Source organism: Papaver somniferum, chromosome 5 (assembly GCF_003573695.1).
Source record: "Papaver somniferum cultivar HN1 chromosome 5, ASM357369v1, whole genome shotgun sequence".
Taxonomy (NCBI): Eukaryota; Viridiplantae; Streptophyta; class Magnoliopsida; order Ranunculales; family Papaveraceae; genus Papaver; species Papaver somniferum.
Genome location: NC_039362.1, coordinates 140,011,170 through 140,026,130, shown reverse-complemented (window position 1 = coordinate 140,026,130; position 14,961 = coordinate 140,011,170). Strand labels below are relative to the sequence as shown.

Below are 14,961 nucleotides of genomic sequence, written 5' to 3'. Positions count from 1 at the left end.
TAGGAGTTCTTGATATTATCTCGAAGAGAATGAAAAGGCGAAGCAAACGGCGAAAGAACGGAGTCATTCCGACGTCGTATGAAGAAATTACAAGCGTTCGAAGCGAACCAAAGTTATTGAAGCACAGAATCTATGAAGGCACCCGCCTAATATACTCAAGGCAGCCGCTCAGGTTATTCAGGAAATTGAACTGTCAGTCCTGTAAGACTGACAGTGGAAGTGCACCTCTTCCTTCACAGGTCGACGAGCTGGTACGCAGGGAGACTGTTCTGGTCGAGAGTCTGGGTTTGATGTTGAGCAGTTGAAGAACGCGGGCTTCTGTTGTTTTGAACTGCAGAGATGAACGGAGAAGATTGGTGATGCCAGAGATCGATGAGAGGTACTGTTGAAGATGATCTCCGACGGTGTTGTAGGTATTGCCATTGGCATGACGTGAATAGGAAGGAGATGATATGAACTGTGGTTTCTTCCATGTATGGATTGAACGAGAAACTGACATTGGAGCTGCTGATACTGCTGCATTGGCAGTGATTGATCGAACTAATGACGGAGAATAGTAACACAGGTAATTCCTGATGTCTACATTGCTGCGGTTCAATCAATTTGATTGAATAGAAAGATAAATCTGATTACAGAACACTGCCGGGTATATGTATTCGACTCTCACAAACTGGTTTCTCTCACACGCTCACTCGGCACATACGTAACGCACTCACAACCTCTATGCTATCATACTGTCATTGCACACACTCATAACCTCTATGCTATTACCATCCCTCAATCTCAAGTGGGCTACACAGACAACTTGAGATTGGACACTGACACTGCACACACTCACAACAGGAAACAAGAGCTAATCACAACAGCTGCAGTTGGTGGAGTAGTAGACAAAAAAATGTAGTGCAACAATAGTTGGTTGTAGGAAGATATGAGTAGTAGGTGCAGTTTCAGTTGACGTAAGAAATGTAGTATTTGGTTGTAGGAAGAAGCACATACCATAGAAATATAATCAACCTGCACTTACACATAATGAGAAGAAAACCAGCAAGCTTGCAGCTGACACCGAGGTTCTGAAGCTAGTCCAATCGTAACAAAACGTAACCACATTGTGCATCTTTTGTAATCAGCATTCTGTGTTGCAGGCCATAGTCGTACACAAATTCTGGAGCAAGCTGGATGTCAGAACTGAAAATTCTTAAAGATCAGAATGAAGAGCCTTGGTGCAGAGTGGTAACAACAACAACATTAAGCTTATTCCCAGAACCAATAGAAGACCAAAACCGGGAGGAAATAGCTTGAAATTGTTAAAAACTATAATGAGACATAGATTATGCAGAGCATTTGTAGCACATGTAACTCAACACCGTTAGTTGTATACCCATCAGAAATAGACAGTCTTCATATTGGAGTATTAATCCATCTTGATTCAATTACTATACCAGTACTTGTATCCATCATAGACCCAGATGCAGTCATAGCTGCAACACAAGAAAGATTCCCACCAACTGGACCTTGTCTCATTCGATTCACACAATAGCTGAAGCAATTTATTGAACAATGTAGGATGTATTCCATTATGACTTATCTTCAACTGTATTATTAACCTTTATTATTCTCCATAACTACATAGCAGGTTGGATTGTTCACTCACATAAGAAACAGAAATAAAAAAACACCATTGAAGATGAACTTCAACTGTTTTATTCAAAGAGCATGAAAAGTAGAAGAACCACAGGTTGCACATTGAACACATATGAAAGCTGAAAATCAGGTTGCATACTAGATGTACACAAACTCGACAAAGAGAACTTCAATCTGTACTTAATGTAACTCACCCACTCCAACTCGAAGTCCAATCGTAGAAACATTATTAAAAACGCAAGATACTTCAACACATATGTGAGGACTGCCTTGAAGTAAGATATGAGACCAACAACTTCTCAACGTTCTACTGAATCCAATCAATGGAACGACTTTAAGTTTTCGCCCTAACTAGACCTTGGTGTAGTGGACTAGAACACGCTTAGACTCTCATGGCATCAGGGAACAAGAACAACAGATCTTGATGAAGAAATTAGATGCAAAACACATGCTAATTATGATGTATAAGGCAGTTGAAGATGAAACTGGATGTAGTTGAGCCATGATGTAGAAATTGAACATATGAGTTTAAATTTGAAGTAATCTAGACATAAAATGGGAGATTACCAGCAGAGACTTGAATTGAATCAGTTGAGGTAAATGAATCCAGCTCCAAACGAAAAACGGTAACCAAAATCATCAAGAGATTCAGTAATTCAACTAAATTTCAAACCTAAAAATCATATTTAATCCCGTTTGTCGACGTAGCAGGGGTATCAAACCAAATCAAAACCCTAATTCCTACAAGAAACACCATTAATGGAGGTGGAAGAAGAAAATTACCTACTGATGCTGTTGATGTAGATAGAAACACATAGATACGTCAAATTAGTCGCAAATCTGAGATGATTCAATCAAATTAGCCTTCAAATTTCGATTTACAGTAGCAATAGCAGAAGATGATGGATTAATGGTAGTGATGATTGTTGAAGATGGAAGTAATGGTGGTTTTGAGGATGAAACAGGCTAGGATCGGTACCCTCAAAAATTGATTTCTGAGTCTAATGCCATAGTAACACAGGTAATTCATGATATCTACATTGCTGCGGTTTAATCAATTTGATTGAATAGAAAGATAAATCTGATTACAGAACACTTCTAGGTATAGCATTCGACTCTCACAAACTGGTTTCTCTCACACGATCACTCGGCACATACGTAACACACTCGAAGATGAAGTCGAAGGAGGAGTTAGCTGGTAGTGCATGGCAGTGATACTGGTGATGGCAGCGATGAAGGAGTGGTCGATTGGCTGAGTCCGATGGATTTGGTTTCTTTCAATGGAGATGATTAAAGCTCGAGTAAGAGCAGTGCCAAGGAAGATGGAAGATAGTATGTTGCTGCCATGGTAACAGAATGGATGATGGAGCTACGGTTCAGAGATGAGAAAAAGAAACTCGTAATGGTGTTGATATTATATGATATCTTGTTAGAATGGTATTGTCTCGGGATGAAGATCAATAAAAGAAGGGGACTGCTGCTGTTATCAAAGATGACAGAGTATACAAACCGAGAGCAAAGCTTGACAGGGAGTGAAAGGAAAGTTAAGAAAATCCTTTTTCACAGAGACCCTGGTATACGTGAACAAATATTGCCGGAGCTGAAAACTCAGATGTTTTGGAAACTCAGGATTACAGAGTATCCGTGGATGGCTGGGGTCGAGAATCAAAATCCAGGGAAATTTATTTCTCACGGAGGGAGAAGTGGCCGTGGAAGTTGGTCGAGAAACATAAAATCCCGGAACTTTAAAAATTCACGGCAACCTATATGTCCATGATTCTGATGGAGGAAAAATGAGAATCCAGGGAAAAAGATATTTCACGGAGACTAGTGTGTCCGCTGTATTTGTCAGTCGAGTGAAACTGACAACAGAAAGAGTAGACTAGCTTGACAATTTGCTGGAACTAGGGGTGAGCATAAAAACCGGAACCGCGGATTTGACCCGTATCCGTCAGCAAAATTGCGGATTTCACCCAAACCGCAAAACGTATGGTCCGGACACGGATGAGATTTTCAAATCCACACGTTTTAGCGGTTTGGGTGCGGTTGAATATTGAAAACCGCGGATTCACCCGCACCGCATCTGACTCTGTTCCATTAGCTATAAGCCACTAAGCCCAGCTAATTGAATATGATGTCACTAAGCCCATATCAAAAATGGATTGCTTATTTGCTTCTTTAGCTTGATGTCACTAAGCAAGCAGGCCCAACATGGGAACTGGATCGAACCAAAGAGCCGAGACTCCGCGGCTCAATGAGCAGAGATGTGATGATGAGTTGGGAATTTGAGTTTTCTTCTTTTCTTGCTTGACAGTTTTTTTTTTTACCAAATCCGCGGTTAATCCGCAACCGGCCCGTACAATCCGCGGATGTAAAATCCGCGGATGATTGGGCCGGTCACGGTTTGATTTTTCAAATCCGCAACTTGGACGGTTTGGTTGCGGGTGACCCATAATCCGCAACCGTCCGTCCGTTGCACACCCCTAGCTAGAACCGACAGGCTAACGACATTGGTGGGATGGACTTCTACAGCAGCTATGCAAAAGCCCATTGGCTGGGCTGAGTTTCTTTGCACGGCAGTTTAAGGAAGTAAGCTATTTGGTTGGTGTTTTGGCAGGTCTTGGCAACCATTCGACCGGGATTTAGTACTCGGGCGCATCTACTTATAAAAAGAGAATTTCTATCACAAATCTTTTATCACGCCTTTGGAGAGAAGAACACAAGTAAGAAAATATAGGGTTTTGGAGCGATTTCATTATCGTAACGATTTCTCTTCCATTTTCTTATATGTTTAACATGGGTGTTTCTACATCCATGAATAGATAAACTTCTTAGTGACTGGGGATGAATTCTAAGTTCTAATATACGATTCAATTTAGCATATAAATCTATTTTAACTCTTCACATGATTATTGTTTGTTTTTACAATAATTAATTTTATATTTGATTAATAAATTGTTTAGGTGTCCAACTGAACTAGTTTATTAGTTAACCTAATGCTAGTAGAGAATTAGTATATCCGTAATTGTTGAATAATTCTCTACATGAGTAGACATTGTGAAACCTTGCAGAGGGATTCTGTGGAGCAATCACACGTAGAAACAACACTAGAAAGTGAACCTTGCTCTAAGAGTTCAACTACTAGGATTGACCTAAATTCACAAAATATAAAGCATTCGACCAAATTACACTTAGAGTGCGCTACTTATAGGTGGTTTATAGAATAGAATCTGGCATTCGAGCACTTCGGTGTCCAGTGACTTAAGGAATTTTGAGGATTGCACTGCGCTAGCTGCTTTCCTACGGTTGATAATAATCTGTGAATGATAAAGAATAGATGAATATGCTACTTTGATGACGGTTTAGTAACAAAGAAGGATTCCTCGATCATCTCTCTCCATATTGCTTTCAATCTTAATTACTTTTAATTGCTTTGTTTTTTACTTTGTTCTAAAATTTAAAACAAACCCCCAATTGTGACACTTTTTGACAACTAAATCTCCCTGCTCTTTGTGGGAACGACCTTGACTTTCATTATGTTACTTGCTAATTGAGTGAAATTAAGATCACTAATTTGTTGCACCTACGACACGCATAAAATATTGACGTCGTTGGCGGGGAGCAGTCGGTAGCTTTAGTTGTTATTACTTTTTATTTATTTTTTTTGTTTTTAATTTTCTTTTAGTTTTTAATTTTGTTCTTTAGATTTTTGTTTTGGGTACTTGATCTCTGGCATCGAAGGATTAGAATTACCCGAGGTGTGGAATTCAAACTCGCAAGGGAACAATACTACAAGTACGCCCACAGTTGCAACCAGAACTTTCTACAGAAGAGATGGTTAATACAGACGAAGAGATAGATCCTCCACCACCTCCACCTCCGGAGAGGAAGTTAGGAGAGTTGACATCTCCATGATTAGATTCGCAACCACTGTGCATTACAATCACCAACCCAGTAGAGCTGAAGTCGAATCTACTTCACCATTTACCAAAGTTCAAGGGACATCTTGGTGAAGATCCGAACCGTCATCTTCAAGTATTTCAGCACAAGATGACAAGTCTTAGTCAAGGTACCGAAGACAGAGATATGGCTATGCTACAAGCCTTTCCGTTTTCACTAATAGATTTAGCAGAAGAATGGTTGTACTATCTTCCTCTGGGAATTATTACAACATGGACTGAGATGAAAAATCTATTTCTATAGAAGTATTTTCCTGCTTCTAAGGCGGCCTCCGTTCGTAAAGAGATTAGTAGCATTTTACAAATTACTGGAGAGTCTCTACACGAATATTGGGAGATATACAAGAGGTTGGTGGCTAGTTGCCCACACCATAATATATCTCCAACACTCATCATTCAATACTTCTATGAAGGATTACTTCCAGAGAAGAGGAATTTGATTGATGCAGCCGCTGGTGGTTCACTTACTAAGAAAAAAATCTCACAGGCAACCAATTTGATTGAGAGTATGGCTGCCAATGCTCAACAATTCTACACCAGAAACAACTCTAATGTCAGAAGAGTTAGCGAGATAGGAGAATCTGCACAACCAGAGCAACAGATGAACAACATAGAGAAGGTAGTACAACGAATGGAAACAATAATCATTCATAGTTATGAAGAAGAGTCTGAACAGGTAAATGTTGTGTTCCCTAATCAGAGGCCAAGGTATGATCCCTATTCTAATACTTATAATCCAGGTTGGAAGGATCACCCAAATTTCATATATGCAAATCAGCAAGCTGCAGCTCCTAATACTTATGGGCGACAAAGTGGTTTTCAACAACCACAGTTCCGACCACAACCTCCACCTCAGCCTTAACAGCAGACTCAGAAATTCTAGTTTAGAGGAAATGATGAAGATTATGATGCATAAGCAAGATACAAATGCTCAAAAACAAAAAGGAAACTCTCAGCGGCAAGATGCAATTCTGCAGAAACAAGATATGGCTATAAAAGATTTGCAACTTCAAATGGGACAATTAGCTATAGACATGAATCAATTGAAAGCACAGAATTCGACAAAGTTTCCATCACAAACGTTTGTGAATCCTAGAGAGAATGTCAATGCAGTGCTTTTGAGGAGTGGGAAGCAGACAGAAGAGCCAACACAACAAGAAAAGGTTAATCCCGACATAAAAAAGGAAGTAGAGGTGGAAACTGTTCCAAAGGAAAAGCCACCTCAACTGGCCAACCTAAGGACACAATTCCTACTTTTACCACACCACCTCCTTTCCTAGTCGTTTTGCCAAGTCAAAGAAGCAATCTCTAGACAAGGAGATTATGGATATTTTCAGCAAGGTGCATATCAACATTCCATTTATTGAGTCCATCAGAACGATACCAAGGTATGCCAAGGTTCTGAAGGATTTGTGCACAAGAAAGGAGAGGTTGATTGCTAACGAGATCACTCAGGTGAGAGAAAGTGCTTCAGCTATGTTACTAAAGAAGATGCCTGCAAAATGTAAAAATACTGGAAGTTTTACAGTGCCAGTTACTATTGGTGACAAACGGTTCGAGTGTGCTTTGCTTTATTTGGGAGCTTCCATAAGCGTGATGCCAGCCGATGTTTATGATTCTTTGAATCTGGGATCTTTAAAGAAGACATGGATTGTCATTCAATTAGCTAATAAGTCTAACATATATCCTAAGGGACTCGTGGAAGACGTGTTGGTGAAAGTGAATGAAATAATATTTCCGGTTGATTTCTTTATTGTGGATATGCAGAATGGGGACAATTATTCGTCTACTTCATTACTTCTTGGGAGACCATTTATGAAGACTGCTAAGACCAAGATTGATTGTGATACTGGGACACTCACTATGGAGTTTGACAAAGAGGTTATACGCTTCAATATTTTTGAATCTATGTGTTATCCAAGTGATATCCATCCCGCATTTTCTGTTGATGTTATTGGTTCGTTAGCACAACATATGTTTGATTTGAACAAAGAAGATGAACTTGAATCTATGCTACAAAATAACATTGATTTGGACGTCCATGGCATGCCTAACTTGGATGTTGATATTCTCAAGGAGTTTGTTGAGACATGTGGTGCTTTAATGGAATCACAAGAAGTTGGAACAGGTAATATTTCATATATCTCTTTACCTATAACTGATGAAGTTCCTTTACCTTCTTTTGTGCAGGCATCCAAATTAGAGCTAAAACCTCTACCTGATCACTTAAAGTATGCTTACTTGGGTGATGGGGAAGAGCTACCAGTTATTATTGCAAAGAATCTCACAGCAGTACAGGAAGAACGCCTCTTTAGGGTTCTGAAAGAGAACAAAACGGCTATTGGTTGGACAATTGCTGATATCAAAGGCATTAGTCCATCAATGTGCATGCATAGAATCCTTATGGAAGACGATAGCAAGCCGGTACGTGATGCTCAGCGTAGGGTTAACCCCCCAATGATGGAGGTCGTGAAGAAAGAGATCCTCAAACATTTACCCAATTTCTGACAGCAAATGGGTTAGTCCGGTGCAAGTGGTTCCTAAGAAATCAGGTGTCACCGTTGTTAGAAATCAAGATGATGAACTGGTTCCTACAAGAGTTCATCATCTTGATTTCTAATCAGATGTTAGAGAGGATCACTTTATTGCATAGACTGGTACATTCACAAGTTCAGATGTTAGAGAGCGCATCTGAACTTGTGAATCACTCTCTAATCAGATGTTAGAGAGTGCATAGACTACAGAAAGCTCAATTCGGCTACCCGCAAGGATCACTTTCCTTTGCCTTTCATTGATCAGATGTTAGAGAGGTTACCGGTACATTCACATTATTGCTTTTTGGATGGTTATTCGGGTTACAATCAAATTGTTATTGCACCGGAGGATCAAAAGAAGACTACTTTCACTTGTACTTTTGGTATATTCGCATATATAAGAATGTTGTTTGGTCTTCGCAATGCGCCTGCCACTTTTCAGAGATGTATGGTCAGTATATTTTCTGATTACGTGGAAAACATCACTGAGGTATTTATGGACGAATTTATTGTTTATGGCGATTCATTTTGATATTTGTTTAAATAATCTTGAACTTGTGCTTAAAAGATGCATAAACACTAATTTGGTTTTAAACTGGGAGAAATGTCATTTTATGGTAAAACATGGAATTGTACTTGGTCACATCATGTCCTCTCAAGGTCTCGAAGTAGAAAAGGCAAATATAGACTTGATTAGGAACTTACAATACCCCACTTCGGTGAGGGAAATTCGCTCGTTTCTTGGTCATGCAGGTTTTTATAGGAGGTTTATCAAAGATTTCTCCAAAATCTCAATGCCGATGTGCAAATTGTTGCAAAAGGAGGTTGCCTTTAACTTCGACCAGGAGTGCAAGGATGCCTTTAATAAATTGAAAGAATTGTTGACTACTGCACCAATTATTAAGTCACCTGACTGGAGTTTGCCGTTCGAGTTAATGTGTGATGCAAGTGATTATGCAGTTGGAGCTGTTTTGGGTCAGAAATTAGAAAAAAGGTCACATGTGATTTGTTATGGATCAATCACCCTAAACGATGCTCAAATTAACTATTCTACTACTGAGAAAGAGTTATTTGCAATAATATTTGCATTAGAAAAATTTATAGCTTATTTGGTGGGTACCAATGTGATTGTATATTCTGATCATGCATCACTACGGTCTTTTGCTACAAGAATTCAATATGGAAATTAGAGATAAAAAAGGTGTTGAGAATACAGTTGCCGATCATCTTAGTAGACTTGTTGTTTCCGAAGAAGATTTCCGCTTACAGGATCATTTTCCAGACGAATAACTTTTCTCGGTTGAAGAATCAACACCTTGGTATGCTGATATAGTGAACTATTTGGTTACAAGGCAAGTACATAGTACAATGTCTACTTTTCAAAAGCTAAAGCTTAAGAAAATAGACAAGCAATATGTGTGGGATGAGCCCTACTTGTGGAGATATGGTGCTGATCAAATTATCCGCAGGTGCATACCAAACTCTGAATCTCAATCAATCCTATCTTTTTTTCATTCTTATGCTTGTGGTGGTCACTTTGGTGCTAAACGTACGGCTATCAAAGTCCTTGAGAGTGGATTTTATTAGCCAACCCTATTTGAGGATGCATATGCTTTTTGCAAATCTTGTGATAGATGTCAACGAACGGGCAATCTAGGTGCTCGAAATCAAATTCCACTCAATCATATTCTCACTGTCGAGATTTTTTATGTGTGGGGCATTGATTTTATGGGTCCTTTTATTAATTCGAATGGAAAATTTTATATACTTCTTACTGTGGATTATGTTTCTAAATGGGTGGAAGCTAAAGCCACCCCTACTAATGATTCTCAAGTTGTTTGTGAGTTTGTGAAAGAATATATTTTCTCTAGACATGGTACACCATGAGTGGTTATCAGTGATCGAGGCTCGTACTTCAAGAAATCCTTCCATACTCTCTCAAGAAGTACAACATTACACACAAGATTGGTACGCCGTATCACCCACAAACTAGTGGGCAAGCTGAAATTTCAAATCGTGAGATTAAGTCCATCCTTGAAAAAACCGTTAACACTACACGGAAGGATTGGAGTTATAGACTCAACGATGCACTTTGGGCGTATAGAACATCATATAAGACACCAATTGGTATGTCTCCATATCGGTTGATTTATGGAAAAGCTTGTCATCTCCCAGTTGAACTTGAGCATAAGGCTTTATAGGGCGGTAAAGATGTGCAACATGGAGTATGACAAAACGAGGAAACAAAGGCAACTACAAATCAATGAGGTAGAGGAGATACGTAACGATGCTTACGAGAGTGCTCGTATATACAAGGAGAAGACTAACTTTTCCATGACAAGATGATTTCTCGAAAGAGTTTTGTTGCGGGTCAAAAAGTTCTTCTATTTAATTCTCGTCTTAAGTTATTTCCTGGTAAGCTAAGGTCCTGCTGGATTGGACCGTTTGTTGTTACTAATGTTTTCACTCATGGTGCAGTTAAGGTTACTAGTCTCGCAACATGAACAACTTTCAAAGTCAATGTTCATATATTGAAGCCATATTACTAAACTTCCCTACGGATAATGTGGACGTGATTGAACTTCAGGATTTACTCCCTCTGGAGGAGTAGTAAAGAGAATGCCAAGTCGGGCTGACGACTTTAAACCAAGCGCTTAATGGAAGGCAACCCGTAGGTTTTGTATCTTAAACCCTTTTATTTTTTGTTTTCATTGTTTTTTATATCATATTTTCATCCCCATGTTTAATTTCATTGAGTCCAGAATCCATCTTAGAAGAGAATTATGACGAATACCTTTTCGTCAGAAAAATTCAGACTGCGCGTAGTTTAGTTCAGAGACCATAACTGTCAGACCGTTTATCGAAACACTATTCCCTTTTGATACTCTGTAGAAAACACGTAGATGAACAAAGTTTGTGAAATGGAGTTTTTCTAAATTCCTTACCAATTTGCACAGTTTTTGCGTTTTATCTACTGTTACGTCAGAATTCAGAACTTTCAGTTTTACACATTGAGGATAATGTGAAATTTAAGTGTAGGGGAGTATTTGGCATATAGATTTTTTTTCAAAATTTTGTAATATTTTCATAAAACCTCCAACTTGTAGAGATTTTAGAGTCACTAGCATACTTCTAGGTATGTTTACATAGAGAATTCTGACCGACATAACTGAACTTGAAAGTGTTAGGGAACTACATTCGGATTTCTTACGAATTGGAGTATTAAATAATGGATTTAATCATGCCGGTGATGCAAATGAGGTGCAGGGGGAAATGCATTATTAGAGTTGCTGATCAATCATTAGTGGAGACTACCCATTTTCATATCAACCGAGGCACCAGACCAAATTTCTTTATAAATGACTAAAGAACTTTCTTTTGAGTATGTGTCACCGTACGTTAAATTCGGGTAGAATGGTGAGCTACCCAAACTCCCACCAATAGAAGCACTACTTTTGATCTCTTGAGTGCTAATTTTGTCAATCATGAAGGTGACATCTATAGACGAAAACCACCTTCTTGTAGTTTGATTTGCAGTTACCACCATTCTCTCTCTCGCCAATAATAGATCCATAGAAACACATCATCAACAACAAGTGGAGAGACATCAAAATCTACAAGGAAATTTGAAGACGTTTGAGGTTTACAATCAACAATTCAAGGAAGAGCAAAAATTTTATATCCAAGTAAAGCAACATACAATGAGCAGATTTTTATATACACGTTGAAGACTTACATATAAGGGGCGGAATTCTATATCCAAGTATGAAGACTTATTTACAAGAGCGAAAAGAATAAATAAATCAAAAGATGAGAGTTATTGAAGTTTATGATACGAAGACATTACAAGTTGTGAAGATCAAAGTTGTAGCATACTTCTCACATGGCCATGTTAATTTTATTTTATATTTATTGTTTTAGTTTCAATCTCTTTTCACGTAATTAAAAAAAAACATGAAAAAAATGAAAAATAAATAAATAAATAAATATATATATATATATATATAAAGAGATTTGCATTTAGGTTGTTATTTCATCAATAAGGCCATGTGGAAGAAAAATATATAAAGAAGTTTCAAGCAACAAGGAAATAGAGAAAAAGAGTTACAAATTTTCGAAGTTTTACGAAATTCAAGAGTTTATTATCAACAGTTGAAGACCGAAGACCAAAAATATGAAGAAGACGAGCCGAAGGAAGGAAGACGTTTCTATTGGATGCTGTGAGAGTAGTGCTATAATCATTGCAATCAGACGTGAAGGTGGTAAGTACTCTCATCTTATATTTTTAATAATAATGGTTGATTTCCTTTCTTAGAGATCATCAGAAAAGTATCTTTATTTCCCACGATTTTGTGGAGTCTCTGGAAATAATTCGGAAGGTTTCCTTCCCACCATTCAACGTGTGTAGGATTTTCTCTTCATTCCTACCTGCACACTTGTGAGACCCATAAAAAGCTGTCTTATTGAGTGCAATTATCATAAAATCCTTTTAAGTGAGGCAGAAGTGGAGGCGAAATGCTTATTGATCGCTCTCAAACACGCATTCTCTCATTATGGTGTGGTTATTTCTCACTCAAGATTTAAGAATGAATATGTTCTTTGGTATTTCTAACTTCTTATTACTAGCATGCAGAAACTCTATGTCCTCATAGCTCTTTGGATGCTTGGGAAGCTGGAACGCTTTGAAGTTGGAGTAGGTTTTGTGGGTATACCTCTGGTAAGCCCTCACGAGACTATAACTCGTCCACTTGGGACACCTAGGAGTTTAAAGGCATGTTGCAAATGCTAAGTGCAACCGTGACTTTGACGACAATGAGTTGTTGTATTTTAGATAGTTTGCTCGAGGACTAGCAAAAGCCAAGTGTGGGGGAATTTGTTAGGTGCATATTTTGCATATATTTAGTTTCGAATCCATGCTAGTAATTGCTTACTTTCTTTCAAATTATTGTATATTACGTTTCTTTTGTTTTATTTATGTTTTGCTAGGTGAATCATCCAAAAGAAGTGAATTGACACATATTTGTGCAATAAAGGAAGCTATCTACAATTGGATAAAGAAAAAATACCAAGTGGAACTCGTTGAAGTCTAGGAGTTCTTGCTATTATCTCGAAGAGGACGAAAAGACGAAGCAAATGGCGAAAGAACGGAGTTATTTCGACGTCGTATGAAGAAATTACAAGCGCTCGAAGGGAGCCAAAGTTGTTGAAGCACAAAATCTATTAAGGCAACCGCCTAATATACTCAAGGAAGCCGCTCAGGGTTATTCAGGAAATTGAATTGTCAGTCCTGTAAGACTGACAGTGGGAGTGCACCTCTTCCTTCACAGGTCGACGAGCTGGTATGCAGGGAGACTGTTCTGGTCGAGAGTCTGGGTTTGATGCTGAGAAGTTGAAGAACGCGGGCTGCTGTTGTTTTGAACTGCAGAGATGAACGGAGAAGAATGGTGATGCCAGGGATCGATGAGAGGTGCTGTTGAAGATGATCTCCGACGGTGTTGTAGGTATTGCCATTGGCATGACGTGAATAGGAAGGAGATGACCTGAACTGTGGTTGCTGCCATGTATGTATTGAACGAGAAACTGACAATGGAGCTGCTGATACTGCTGCATTGGCAGTGATTGATCGACCTAATAACGGAGAAGAAATATATCATTTGAAGCTCAAGATGAACTCGGAGGAGGAGTTAGCTGGTAGTGCATGGCAGTGATACTGGTGATGGAAGCGATGAAGGAGTGGTTGATTGGCTGAGTCCGATGGAGTTGGTTTCTGTCAATGGAGATGATTAAAGCTCGAGTAAGAGCAGTGACAAGGAAGATGGAAGATAGTATGTTGCTGCCATGATAACTAAATGGATGATGGAGCTACGGTTTAGAGATGAGAAAAAGAAACTCGTAATGGTGTTGATGTTATATGAGATGGTGTTAGAATGGTATTGTCTCGGGATGAAGATCAATAAAAGAAGGGGACTGCTGCTGTTATCAAAGATGACAGAGTATACAAACCGAGAGCAAATCTTGACAGAGAGTGAAAGGAAAGTTAAGAAAATCCTTTTTCACAGAGACCCTGGTATACGTGAACAAATATTGCCGGAGCTGAAAACTCAGATGTTTTGGAAACTCACGATTACCAGAGTATCCGTGGATGGTCGAGAAACATAAAATCCCGGAACTTTAAAAATTCATGGCAACCTATATGTCCGTGATTCTGATGGAGCAAAAATGAGAATCCAGGGAAAAAGACATTTCACGGAGACTAGTGTGTCCGCTGTATTTGTCAGTCGAGCGAAACTGACAACAGAAAGAGTAGACTAGCTTGACAATTTGCTGGAACCGACAGGCTAACGACATTGGTGGGACTTCTATAACAGCTATGCAAAAGCCCATTGGCTGGGCTGAGTTTCTTTGCACAGCAGTTAAGGAAGTGAGCTATTTGGTTGGTGTTTTGGCAGGTCTTGGCGACCATTCGACCGGGATTTAGTACACGGGCGCATCTACTTATAAAAAGAGAATTTCTATCACAAATCTTTTATCACGCCTTTGGAGAGAAGAACACAAGGAAGAAAAGTTAGGATTTTGGAGCGATTTCATTATCATAACGATTTCTCTTCCACTTTCTTATATGTTTAACATGGGTGTTTCTCTTCCACTTTCTTGGAGAACTAGGATATCCGTAATTGTTGAATAATTCTCTACATGAGTAGAAATTGTGAAACCTTGCAGAGGGATTCTGTGGAGCAATCGCACGTAGAAACAACACTAGAAAGTGAACCTTGCTCTAAGAGTTCAACTACTAGGATTGACCTAAATTCACAAAATATAAAGCATTC

At 38.8% G+C, this 14,961-nt stretch overlaps 1 long non-coding RNA gene across 1 annotated transcript; it reads right to left on the bottom strand.

The window, feature by feature from the left end:
* Positions 1 to 584: 584 nt before the first annotated feature.
* LOC113282938 lies at positions 585 to 2,743 on the bottom strand. Its single transcript, XR_003327242.1, has 2 exons — positions 2,425 to 2,743; positions 585 to 1,622 (listed from the first exon to the last, which is right to left on the bottom strand). It is a non-coding gene; the product is annotated as an uncharacterized LOC113282938 (long non-coding RNA).
* Positions 2,744 to 14,961: the final 12,218 nt, after the last annotated feature.